Source organism: Vombatus ursinus, unplaced genomic scaffold, assembly GCF_900497805.2.
Source record: "Vombatus ursinus unplaced genomic scaffold, bare-nosed wombat genome assembly UNPS02014158.1, whole genome shotgun sequence".
Classification (NCBI taxonomy): Eukaryota; Metazoa; Chordata; class Mammalia; order Diprotodontia; family Vombatidae; genus Vombatus; species Vombatus ursinus.
This window is the reverse complement of record NW_020953936.1, coordinates 7,356,137-7,369,059: the sequence shown is the minus strand read 5'-3', so window position 1 is coordinate 7,369,059 and position 12,923 is coordinate 7,356,137. Positions and strand designations below refer to the sequence as shown.

Here is a 12,923-nt window from a genome sequence, read left to right as displayed (position 1 = left end):
AGGGGGTCTGGAGGTTGTGGTCAGAATGAACAATAAATGTAAGATTGTGTGACTTTTAAGTAAGGGTTCCTTCTTTGGAATGGATCATTTACCTTACTTGTCAGAATGACATCTCATCATCCCCCCCAAATTAAATCCATTTTTAAACTCCATCCATTAAAGATGGAGATTTATTAGCACCGAGGACATCCAAAAGTATGTGAGGGGGGCTCTGCAGGAAATTGCTAAAAAGGAAATTCTAATAATGTCAAGAATAACTGTATAGCCACCTACAATGATTAAAAAAAATTGAATGTACAGATTCTGTTTGAAAAAGCTGTCTTAAAACGTTTGAGTCATACCCTTCTCACCCTGGCTCTCAGCAACTATAGTGCAAACTGGCAGCAGCCTGTTGCTAGACAGCTTTATTTCCCTACTCAAACCTTTAATGCTTCCTATGCCTACACTAGAAAATACACACTCTTAGTCTTCTCCCAATTTATTTCTCAAGCGCTATCTCATTGCTTGTCTCTACATGAACTTTCCATTCCAGCAAAGCAGAACTACTTACATTACTCATGTCTGAAATGACCTGACTTAATGACTCTAAATACAGAATGACCCTAGGTTATTTTATCAATTACCCAAATCCCACTAATAATAATACTTTTTAAAAAGTTATTTATTTTTAACATTAATTTTTAAAAATTTTGAGTTCTAAATTCTCTCCCTTCCTTCATTTCCTCCCCCACCCATTAAGAAGGCAAGTTATATGATATTATTTTACATGTAAAATCATGCAAAACATTTCTATCCAGTAATAATCATAAGAACAATAATAGTAGTTAGTATTTATAAATCCCTTTAAGATTTGCAAAGTACTTATGTTATCTCATTTAATCCTCTATTTCCAAGAGGCCTTCTCTGATGACATCAATCTATAGTAATTTCTCTCTCCTCTGAATTTTTATTGCATTTATTGTTTACTTTTTTTTTGCTCAAAGCTCTTTTGTACTATTGTTTATATTTTTACATGTATAATAAGTCTTATCTCTCCAAGTAGACTCAACACCCTGAAGGGAGTGGCTATGGCTTCTACCATAGCATCTTATACATATGTAGGTGCTTTGCAAATATTAGTTGAGGGCTTGTTCATCTGATTCTATACAAAAGGGTAAAATAATTTTCCCAGCTCTTGAGTCATGTGACTAAAACCAAGCACAACTGTTTAAACTTCTCAGGGAATGGAGAAACTTGGTTAACAGTTAATTATTATCGGTAGTAAAAATGATTACATATTTTATATATGTATACATACATACACACATATGTGTGTATACACACATATCTATATATCTGTTTATATCTATCCATGTGTATGTCTATCCATTTTGAGGCAGCTAAGTGGCTCAGTGGATATAGTGCTGGGCCTGGAGTTAGGAAGAGTTCAAATCTGGCCTCAGGGTTAATGATACTTACTAGCTGTCATTTAACCCTGTTTACCTCAGTTTCCTTGCCTGTGAAATGAGCTGGAGAAGGAAATGGCAAACCACCCCAGTCTCTTTGCCAAGGAAACCCCATATTGGGTCACAAAAAGTTGAATGTGACTGGAGAACATGACTGAATCACTGAACAACAACTTCATGACTCTAGGCCTACCACTTTATCCACTGTACCACCTAGCTGCCTCTGGAACTGAATACTTAAATATGGATTAGATGCTTTTAAACTAGCAGTATGACCCTGGGCGAGTCACTTAACCTCTATTTGCCTCAGTTTCCTCAATAACAGCACCTACCTCCCAGAGCTGTTGTGAGGATCAAATAAGATAATATTTGTAGGTGTGATGTAAATGCTTATTCCCTCATTTTCTTGTTTCTCTCTGGAGCTAGTGTCCCACGTTACCAGGTGCCTCTTGAGCATTTTCAATTATATTTCTTTTAGGCACCTGAAACTCAGCACGTAAAAACAGAACTTATTAGCTTTTCCTCTGAACCCATTCCTTTTCCCAACTTCCCTCTTTCTTTTGAGAGCACTGCCATCCTTCAAGCTACTCAAGTTCTAATCCCCGAGTCTTGACTCTCCCTTACTCCACACACCCAATTAGTGGCCAGGCCTCATCAATTCTGCCTTCATGTCTCTTACATCGGATTCCTTTCCACTCCCATGAGGACTGCCCTAGTCTAGGTCATCACCACCTTTCATCTGGACTATTACAATAGCCGACTAATTGTTCTCTCTTCCTTAATCCTCTCCTCCGAACAATTTTTCCTCCACATAGTTGCCAAAGTGATTTTCCTAAAGCATAGGTATGACAGTATCACTCCCCTACTTATTAAATTCCAATGACTCCCTGTACTCTGTAGGACCATATATAACTAGGCCTTCACTGTTGCACAGAAATCTTATTTTTTTCCCTTTCCTGATTTGATTTGGCTTTTAAAGCCTTTACCTAACATTCTGTCTCCTTCCTACCCTTCCAGACTAATTACACATTGTTCTACCCGGACTCTGCATTTCAATTGAATTGGACTACTTGGTTCTGGTACATAGCATTTTATCTCTTGCCTTTTCATTGGCTGTCTCTCATGTCTGGAGTACACACTGTCCTCTCGTCTGTCTTGAAGAATCCCTAATTCCTTAGTTCAGCTCAAGCACCACCATCTACATGAGGCCTTTCCTGACCCCTCGAGGATTTTCTCCCCATCTCAGATACTAGTGGCCCCCTGAAATGATAATGTGTTCATCTGCATGTGTACCTGTTATTTCCACAAATAGAACTTACACTGCTTGAGGGCAGGAATAGCTTTTGTTTGTCTTTGTATCTATCCCCAGTGCCTAGCACAGTGCCTGACATATAGTCGGCCTTTAATAAATGCTTGTAACTTGATTGAATTGTTATATTCCTTCATATTAATATAAGAAAATCCCCCGTTTAAGTCTATAGTGTGCCACACAAAGTGAATTTATGCCATCCTAGGAGAGGCTTTCTACTCCTTCAATGCTCTGAGATTTGTTTGAAAGGCCAATGTTCATCATATTCAGGCAAGTATCAATGCCCGTTGGGTTTCTGGGCAAGAGGAGCTAATACCTAGGCGATGGAGGCAAGATAAAGAAATCTGAGAGACAGTGTATGTGTTATCCTCAAAAGCTTCTTTTGAGCATCCAGCCATGAGAATATCAAATAATTCCTCTTTTGTCCATGGGCTGGCTTTCCTAGCTATCAGGATGAGTCCTTTGGCCCCGTTCCTGGGTTGCTTGTTAAACTGTATGGAATAAGTCATCATAGAAAGCGGTGGGTGGAGGGGGAAGATTAAAGGAGGAATATAATCAGTCCGAAGCAATGGGCCTGGGTCTAAAGAAGCACGTGATCTAAGGAAAGGAAGAGGTTCCCTTGAAAACCAGAGACTGCACACAATGCAAATGATCCCATATGCAGCTGCCACTGGCAGGCAGCCACTTGCCTCCAAAAAGAACAAAATCAAAGTAACAATTCCCGCTTAACCCTGACGCTTAGTGACTTCAAACAAGAAAAAAGAAAAAGGGACAATATTTTTCCCTCATGCTCCCCCAGTGAATGCTTCCATCTCACTATTTTGTGCTGATGACCTCATAATCTACAGCTGTTTGCTTCAAGATGCCCCATTCTCTCCAGAGTATCACATCTGGTCCTGGGCATTCCTACCTAGGGCTACAACATCTGGAGTCAACCACTTTGGTGAATTGCAGGGCTTCCTAACCTGGGGCTCATGAACTTGTTTAAAAATTTTGGCGGGGGGTAACTGTATTTCAATAGAATGTGTTTCCTTTATAATCCTAAGTATTTTGTTTTATGCATGTTAAAACATATTCTGGGAAGGGTTCTGCTGGCTTCACCACATTGTCAGTGGGGTCTATGACCCAAAGGAAGGTGAAGTATTCCTGATGTAGAGAGAGAGAGCATTCTAATCATGGGGTCACAGTATCCTTGAGTGGGATAGAAAGGGACCTTAGAGGCAATTTTGTCCAGTGCCCTCATTATTCAGATGAGCAAATGAATGCCCAAAGAAGTGTAGTCACTTGGCCAAAGTCACAGAAGTAGTAGGTGGCAAAGATAGAATTAAAATACAAGTCCTCTGACTCCAAATCCAGTGCTCTTTCTGATGAACCATTTTGGCTAGGTGGGTTTGAATTCTGGCTCTTCTATGTATTAACTGTATGACTACAGGCATGTCACTTAACCCCTCTGTACCTCAGTTTCCTCATCTGTAAAAGGAGGGTGTTGAATTAAATGAGCTCTAAATTTCTCTCAGTTCTAAATCCCGTGATATTTTGAAATTGGAATGAATATTTCTCAGGCAATCCCGACTATCCTTTCTTTGTTAATGTCTATAGCAAATAAAGCATAGGGAAGTGAGCCATACTTGCTGCTACTATCTTAGCACAAAGAGCACTGAAATTGGGATCGTGACACCTGGGTTCAAGTTCCAGTTCTGCCTTTTACTAACCTCCACTTACTAACTCCAAAGTCACTTTCCCTTCTTAGTCTGTTTATTGTTTAGTCATTTTTCAGTCATATCTAATTCTTTGTGAGCCCTTTTGGGGTTTTCTTGGTAAACCACTGGAGTGGTTTGCCATTTCCTTCTCCAGCTCATTTTACAAATGAGGAAACTGAGGCAAACCACATTAAGTGACCTGACCATGGTCACACAGCTAAGTAAGTATCAGAGGCTGGATTTGAACTAAAGTCTTCCCGACTCCAGACTCAGTCTGTTTACTCACCTGTAAATGTACTTTGTAAACAGCAATAGGTGAATGACAGTTTTTATAGAGTATTGAACCCTTCCAAATGGGTAAAAATCAGCCCATTTTAGAGAGGTATCCTAGGATAACAGAAAGACTGGTGCACTTTGATTCAGTAGATGTTAAGTTAAAATTTCAGCTCTGAAACCACCTCTGTGACTTTAGGCATGTTACTTAGTTGTTCTGAGCCTCAGTTTCCTCATCTGTAAAATAGTCAGTCAATAAACATTTATGAACCATGTGTCAGGAATTGTGCCAAGCACTGAAGATTTAAAGAAAAGCAAAAGACAGTGATCTTAAGAAGCTCATACTCTAATGTGAGAGGAATAGCCACATACAAACAAGATATATGCAGGATAAATCGGAAATAATCAGTAGGCGAAAAGCCTTAAGGGAGAATCAGTAAAGGCTTCCTGTAGACGGTGGGATTTTATTGGAATTTGAAGGAAACCAGGGAAACCAGGAGGCAGACATGAGGAGGGAGAGTATTCCAGGCACAGGGGACAGCTAGTAAAAAGGCACTGAATCTGGGGATGGAGTATCTTATTCAAGGAACAGCAAGAAAGCCATTGTCACTGAATTGTAGAGTGTGGCAATGGGGCATTAGAGGGAAGAGGGAGGTATGAGAAGAGTGGAAAGGTAAGAGAGGTCCAGGTTGTCAAGGGTTTCAAAGGCCCAACAGAGGCTCTCATATTTGACTGTAAAGGTGACTCCAGGATTGGAGTTTATGGAATGGGGAGGGGTGACATGTCTGGATCTGTGCTTTTCTGAAGATTAATTTGATAGCTGAGTGAAGAATGAACTGAATACTTGTTCTGCCTACCTTGAAGAATTGGTGAGGAAAGTGCTTTTCGAATTTATAAACATGAATAGTTATACTTTTTCATGAGAACTTTGGAGGTCCTCAATGTACATTGAGCTCTTAGCAACCAGACCTGAATTGTCATCTCAAGTGATAAAGAACTTTTCTTTGTTTCTATCAGTAACTAAGTAGCTATAAAATAAAATGTTTAGCCCTCCCTGAGTCTATGAAGAAATCAAGGAACTCTGTTTTTCAATAGGTTTCTATCTGCTTTGTGTAATAGAGTGAACAACATATTAATGAGACCTGTGTTCTAATGACCCTAAGAAAGTTGGTTTACCTCTCTGGTTCTCATGTTCTTTATTTTCGAGTAAAGAATACTGACTTACTTATACATGAAGCCAGAAGTGCACTAGTCATTCCATTACACCAGGGCATCTCTCTAAAATGAGCTGACTCGGCTTGGGTCAAATTCCTTTGGGCAGGACCCACGTGTTGTGATTTTGGGGTCCCAGCACCCCTGAACCCCTAAACCGCATCATTTTGGTGGCCTGTACGGGGAAACTGTCTAGCCCCGGTTTCTTCTCCAACCAGGACTGGAAGGTATGTAAGCCTATCCCCTCCCCTCCTTTCTTGCTCTACAGTTGAGGTTGCTCTCCAGGCACCAAGGCTTGGAGGTGCTTTTCTGGCAGACAGTTACGGGGCTATCTTGCACTAGACCTGACGCTCCTAGGCTCTCGGTCCACTGGGTTGGTTGGAGGCCATGGACCTGGGTACACTTTCTGCAGCATAGAGGAAAAGGACAGACACTCTATCCGGAAGTGTATGGTTAATTCTGTTAATTCCCTTGGTGCTAGGGAATTGGGGAAAGCTGTGGTTGCTTTTTGGTTCCCTGAGGCTTACTCCCTTCCCTCTGCACCTCTGAATCCTCCTTCATGGAGGTTACAGGAAAAGTTAGAACAGCTAAAAATGTCTTGGCAGATTCTGGAGGTTTTGTGATTGATCATTAAGGAGTTTAGAACTCCTCCTTACATCCCTGGTCACTCTTTTCTCCCGCTCCCTTCACTTGAGTCAAGGAGGTATCTTTTGACCCCTCTCATGAGAGAGGAGAGTTTCGTCCTTTGCCCCTCACCTTTGATTTCACCCTTCCCCACCTGGGAGGGGAGAAAGGAGGGAGGGGCAGCAGTTGCAGCATGGACCCCACTGGCAATGGCCTTGGGCTCTGGGGCAACCTCTGCCTGGTGGCATCACCCAGGTTCAGCACATCCTGCTCAAGGTAATAAGGCTGGCCTCCAAACTTGGGCAAGCACACTCTTTTAAATGTGTAGTTTTAACTGTTAATGATGAGTTGTTGATTCTCTGTGTAAAGTAATTTGGAAGTGCATTTAACAAAGCTGAAGTCACCTGATTGGTAATGGGTTTGTTTCAAGTTTCAAATTGGTGAACTTTCTGTATCACTTATGTCAAGCAACTTTTCATAATTTGGTTACCGCTAAAATAATTTAGTTATTGTTGGTTATTGTTTTAATGTGTAAACTAGCCAAAAAGTTTGTTTGGGTTATGTATGGCTCACTGAGAATTTGCAAGTGTATAGAAATCTCTAATGATTGGCTTTTTACACTAGGACAAAATTTGAGATGTAAATCCTGGAGAAGTTTTCCTAAGCTGTGCTTAATGAAACTTGCTGTTTGAGGCAAAAGCTCATAGGATTTTATTTTGAGTTGTCTGATGGATCATAATAATCCATCGATAGTCAATAATCTATCATCTGAGAGAAATGCCGCAAGCTACTCAGAGAAGGTGATACTGGTGGGAAGTCAGCATAGGGAAAAGTTGAGAGGACAATTTTAGCCTCAGTCTAAGATGGGATCCTCCCGGCTCAGTTTCCCCATTATGTTCCTTTGAAAGGGAATGTTACCCACCTGGCTATGAGGTGGATTTGATACTGCATGGTTGGAAAACTGAATTATCTGAATCCAAATGGAACTAAAGATGTTTTATCCTCTCAAAGTTGGGCCCTAAATCAAGACCCTGGTTTATATCTGGACCCTGCAGTTTTTTCTGTCAGATTTGTATCTTCCAGACTGCAGGACATTCACCAACAGTTGGTGGCAAACAGCTAGTACCAGCCAATGTCCCCACATCATTCCCTGGATGCAGCCTGTGCTCAGTTCCAGTCAACCTCCTATTTGGGACCCCCTCGATGCAGGGACAGCTCTGTGCCCCTTGCCAGCAGGAAGCAGTTTCGGAGGCTGAGACCTTCGCCCCTTACTCCAAAAGAGTTTGGGTCCCATTTGTTTGAGGGGGGAATGGTGGGGTTGGGATCTGGACCCTAGAAGGCAAAAACCCTGGACTTTCCCACATGGCCAAGCCTCTGGTGTTCCCCTGGGCTGTGATCCCATCAACTGGCCTTTCATTGTGGACCTCCCTATGGCCCCAGGAGATTTCTCCATTCTTCCTTGGCCATGTCGTCCAGGTCCCTGGAATTCTATTACCTCATAGACTGCTTGGCCACTCCTAGATCCCTCCCATAGTCTTTCTGTATATAAGGTCCATCTTGTCTCCATTAAGATGCTTAGATTCTTATAATCTAACCAATAGCTCACTAACATTCAGATTCCTTAAGAGTCTGCCCAATATGATGGATGTTCTAATAAACCTTGTCTTTGGCTTAAAAAAAAATAAAATGAGTTGACTCTTACCTACTTGGAAGGTTGCAATACTGTATCAAATCTGATGTAGATGATCCTCTATTAACTTTGTATCTAGAATTTTATGAGATTTAAAAAAAACATAAAAGGCTTCATTAATAGCAGCATAGAATCTTGCAGGAGAGAGATTATAGTTCTACAATGCTCTTTTCTGGTCAGACCACACCTGGAGAATTTTTGTTCATTTCTAAGGGTCACATTTTTTTTTGTTTGTTTGTTTGTTTTTTAGGCAGTTGGGGTTAAGTGACTTGCTCAGGGTCACACAGCTAGTAAGTGTCAGGTGTTTGGTCTGAGGACGGATTTGAACTCAGGTCCTCCTGACTTCAGGGCTGGTGCTCTATCCACTGTGCCACCTAGCTGCCCCTAAGGGTCACATTTTAGAAAGCCTTGACAAGCTAGAAAATTCATAAGCGTTAATGACCAAGATGGTGAGGAGACTTGAAACTATTCCGTGGGTGAATTAGTTGAAGGAGCTGGGGCTCTTTAGTTTGAAGGAGAGAAAAGAAGTGAAGACATGAGACCTATCTTTAAATATTTGAAGCTTCAGTAATATGGAAGAGCAATTAGATTAATTCTGCATGGTCCCAGAGAGAAGGACAAGAAGCAATGATAGAAGAGAATCCGATTTAGGTTTAATGTTAGGAAAAATGTCCTATCAACCAAAACTGTCTAAAAGTACTGTCTTGTTAAGTAGTGAGTTTCTTATTACTAAGGTTCTTCAAATGGAGGTTTCTGTAGGAGATTTTTCTTCAGGTACTGGTGTTGGCTGAGCTGAGCTCTGAAATCTCTTTCAACTCTTAAGATGCTATGACTCTATGAGATGAACTTGGTCTATTGCCAAGTCCCAGAACTGTTGAGATTTGTAGTAACATGATGTCAACTGAGTGTGCATTGTGTGGAACTAACTTTTCCTACTTTAAGTAAGTGAAGCATCATTCTATGAATGGTGAATAATTGTTTGTACTTGATTTTTGAAGAGGATCAGTGACATCATGGGGTGATATCTTGACTTGTGCGTGAATTGGAGTAAAGTAAGAGAGAGTTGCACAAAGTCATCAGGCTCACTCTCTCTTCCAGAGTCATCAAAGTCCATTGGTGAAACAAAAGTCAAGACAACCTGTAATGGCCCAGAGTGCAGTGGATGACTTTGGTGTCTTCCATTTCTGACCAAGCTCTAAATGCTCCATAGTGCCTGCTTCAGCCGCCTTCATGGTCGTTGGAACAAATTGTTCTCATCCACCTATTCTGCTAGCGTAAGTCTTTACATGCTTGTGGTAGATACCCCCTAACTCACCAATGGGTTTGAGGCCTGACGGTTACCTTTAATCTGGCTTAGCCCATCCGCAGAGATGGTTTACTGGATATGGCTGCTGTACAGGCTACAGCTTTTTGGAGCCATAGGTGAGAGTTGAGTACCAGTGAGATTATCAGAAGCGGATGAACAGCACTGAAAAGGGCTCAGTAAGCCCTCATACCAGAGGTGCTAGTCCTCCTGAGCACAACTACAATGAGAACAACTACTATACACAACTACAATGAGAACTTCTTCTCTAAAGGATAGTACTAACATCTGCATTATATAAATAAGTGTGTATATATTTAATAATACACACACACACAGTCACACACACGCACACAAATAACTGTAAAGCTAAGCCATTGTTAAATTGTTCAGTTGTATCTTACTCTTTGTGACCCTGTGGAAAACACTGTCCATGGGGTTTTCTTGGCAAAGATACTATAGTGGTTTGCCATTTCCTCCTCTAGTGGATTAAGCCAAACAGAGGTTTGCCCAAGGACACACAGTTAGGAAGGGTCTGAGGCCAAATTTGACTTGTCCATGATCGCACAACTACCTTACCAGTCTTCTTACTCCTTACTTTTTCATATCCCTCCCTCTCTGTCCACCTAAACACTCTTGCCCCAACACAAACACACTTTGTGATCCAGTGACAATGGCCTCCTTGCTGTTCCTTGCATAAGACACTCTTCAGGGGTGGGCAACCCGTGGCCTCAAGGCCACATGTGGCCTTCTAGGTCCTCAAGTGTGGCCTTTCAACTGAGTCCAAGTTTAACAGAACAAATCCTTTTTTGAAGGGGATTTGTTCTGTGAAGTTGGGATTCAATCAAAGGGCTGCACTTGAGGACCTAGGGGGCCACATGTGGCCTCGAGGCCACAGGTTTTCCACCCCTACTGGCTCTTTTCATTTTCACTGGCTGTCCGTAGTGCCTAGAATTCTGTCCCTCCTCATCTCTGAGTCCTGGTTTCCCTGGCTTCCTTAAAATCTCAGCTAAAATGCCACCTTCTATAAATAGCCTTTCTTGATCCCTTTTAATGCTGGTTCCTTCTCTCTGTTGATTATCTCTAATTTATCCTTAGTTGTTTGCAGTTGCCTCCCCCATTAGACTGTAAGCTTCTTAAGGACAGGCACTGTCTTTTGCCTTTCTTTGTATCCTCAACACTTATCACAACATCTGGGACATAGTAGGCACTTAATAAGTACTTGTTGACTGACACAGATGACTATTATAACGGACTGGTAGATAGAAAGGCATTTATTGGTACAAATTACCTCTGTGATCAGTGCCACATGGCATAGGGGCATAAGAACAACCATCGCTGTCCAGATTTCTTCCAGAGCTGTCTGTCAACCACTCGCCTAAAGGTAAACTGCTCACTGCTCCCTCACTATAGAATCTTTTCTCATCCTGATGCCTGTTGGTTATAACATGTGGCTATGGCAGCTACAGGAGAGAGACTGGGTGCAAAAATGAGACACTTTGAGACAGCTGTTAAATGGATGTCTTCTAAACCCTTCAAGTGTAAGGAATGTCTGGTGTGGAACCTGTTCTATGCATGTTGAAAAAGATGGCAGACATTTATGTTATCTGGGTCCCATCAAAGAATCTGATCCCACTGAAAAGTATATCATGTAGCTACTTTGAGTGCATTCAAGAGACAGGAGTGCATATCACAAATGATATTTATTCAGCACACATGTACAAGTATCACTAGCAGTGAGAATTTAAGAGTGTGGGCTGCGTAGAACAGTTTGTGAAAAAATTCATAACTGCCAGATTTTAAAAGTTCACATTCATTGCACATAATTTAAAATCTTATGATGTATACTTTATGCTTTGGCAGCTGTTGCTCGAGAAAATATGGGAAGAGACATTAGCACAAACGCTGCAGGCATGGTGATGAGGAACAAGTTGTAATAGGGACCTACTGCACTGGGGAATGGACTATAACTCTGAAAAGGGGGTGTAGAATTACCAAAATTTGTGAAGCTGGACATTTCCTACAAATTTCCTTAAATATCCAGTGAGTTTATCTGTGTATGCCTGCACTAGAATCAGGAAAATACCAGGTTTCCCCATTGTGTAAGACAGCCAGCTAGGAAGCACCATATATAGAGGATGACCATAGCAAAGAACGTATGCAGCCTGGCCTCAAATGCAGCTGTGCAAACCCTGCCGGGAAGCAGACTGAAAAGTTTGAATTCATCACAGAATAAGTTTAGTTAGTAGATCATCCATTCATCTACCCCTCAATACCATCATCAAGAGGAAACTTTTAGAACCTTTCGAGAATGTCTTTTCGCCTTTCTATAAGGTCTTGTATCGTGATTTTGAAGAGGGTGACAGAGCTGGGTGGTGATGGAAATAGAATAAGGATCAATACCTGATATGGAGGACCCTAAACATCTTCCTGGCTTGCTTAATTACTGCCTACTCATAAGTGAAGCTTTTTTTTTTTTAACAAACTCTTTCATCATTTACAGGAGCACTACAATATCAATTCTGTGATTTTCATTAGTCACTTGGGGAGGTAGGGATTATTAACTAAATGAGCTAGCTGACCAGTTAATTACCAGCAACAGAACATGAATGGCATTAGCTGGCTCTAAATCATATAGTTTTAAGACTTGAGATAGAAAGACTGTTCTGAAAGTCAAGGAGATTATAGTGAATTTTGCAAATATGCTTTACTATTATACAGACAGTGAGCTTGTACAAATAATCATATAGCAGAATGGCAGTGTGAATGATAAGAGACATTGCCTGACAGAAAAAAGCTGTTGAAAAATATACAACATGTGATCTATGGGAAACGGATCATAACTGTGACTTTCAAAGCATTCCTTTATGGCTACTGAACCCTTTGGATGGGCAAGAAGTGGCAACATCCATTTTTCATGTGCCTATTAGCATGTATCTGATTAGGAGTAATACCATTTTTTTTTTAGAAAAAAATTATTAGAATTTGGTAATAATACTCCTGAGTCTTGGGTTCCTGAAAACATGATTTGGTACTATAGCTATTGGCAGACACTGTGTGCCAAAAATTGGCCTGCATTGTTAATTTCCAAACATATTTTTTATGGTCTTCCCTTGACATTTAAGGACAATGAGCTTTCCCCCCCTATCAATCATGTCACTGTGATGATTGTAGATGATGTAATGGATGAGGCCTGTAATAATGATGAGCTCAAAAAAAGTTTTCACCAACTATATGTACTACCAGAATTTCAAATCTCAGCATTGTTTATAAATCAACCACATATCTCATATGTAATATTTATCATATAGAATATCTACATCTATCTATCTATCTATCTATCTATCTATCTATCTATCTATCTATC

The 12,923-nt window shown here is 40.9% G+C and overlaps 1 pseudogene; it reads left to right on the top strand.

Annotated features, from left to right (window-relative positions):
• Positions 1 to 8,690: 8,690 nt before the first annotated feature.
• Positions 8,691 to 12,923, top strand: part of LOC114040866 — a 5,082-nt pseudogene continuing 849 nt past the window's right edge.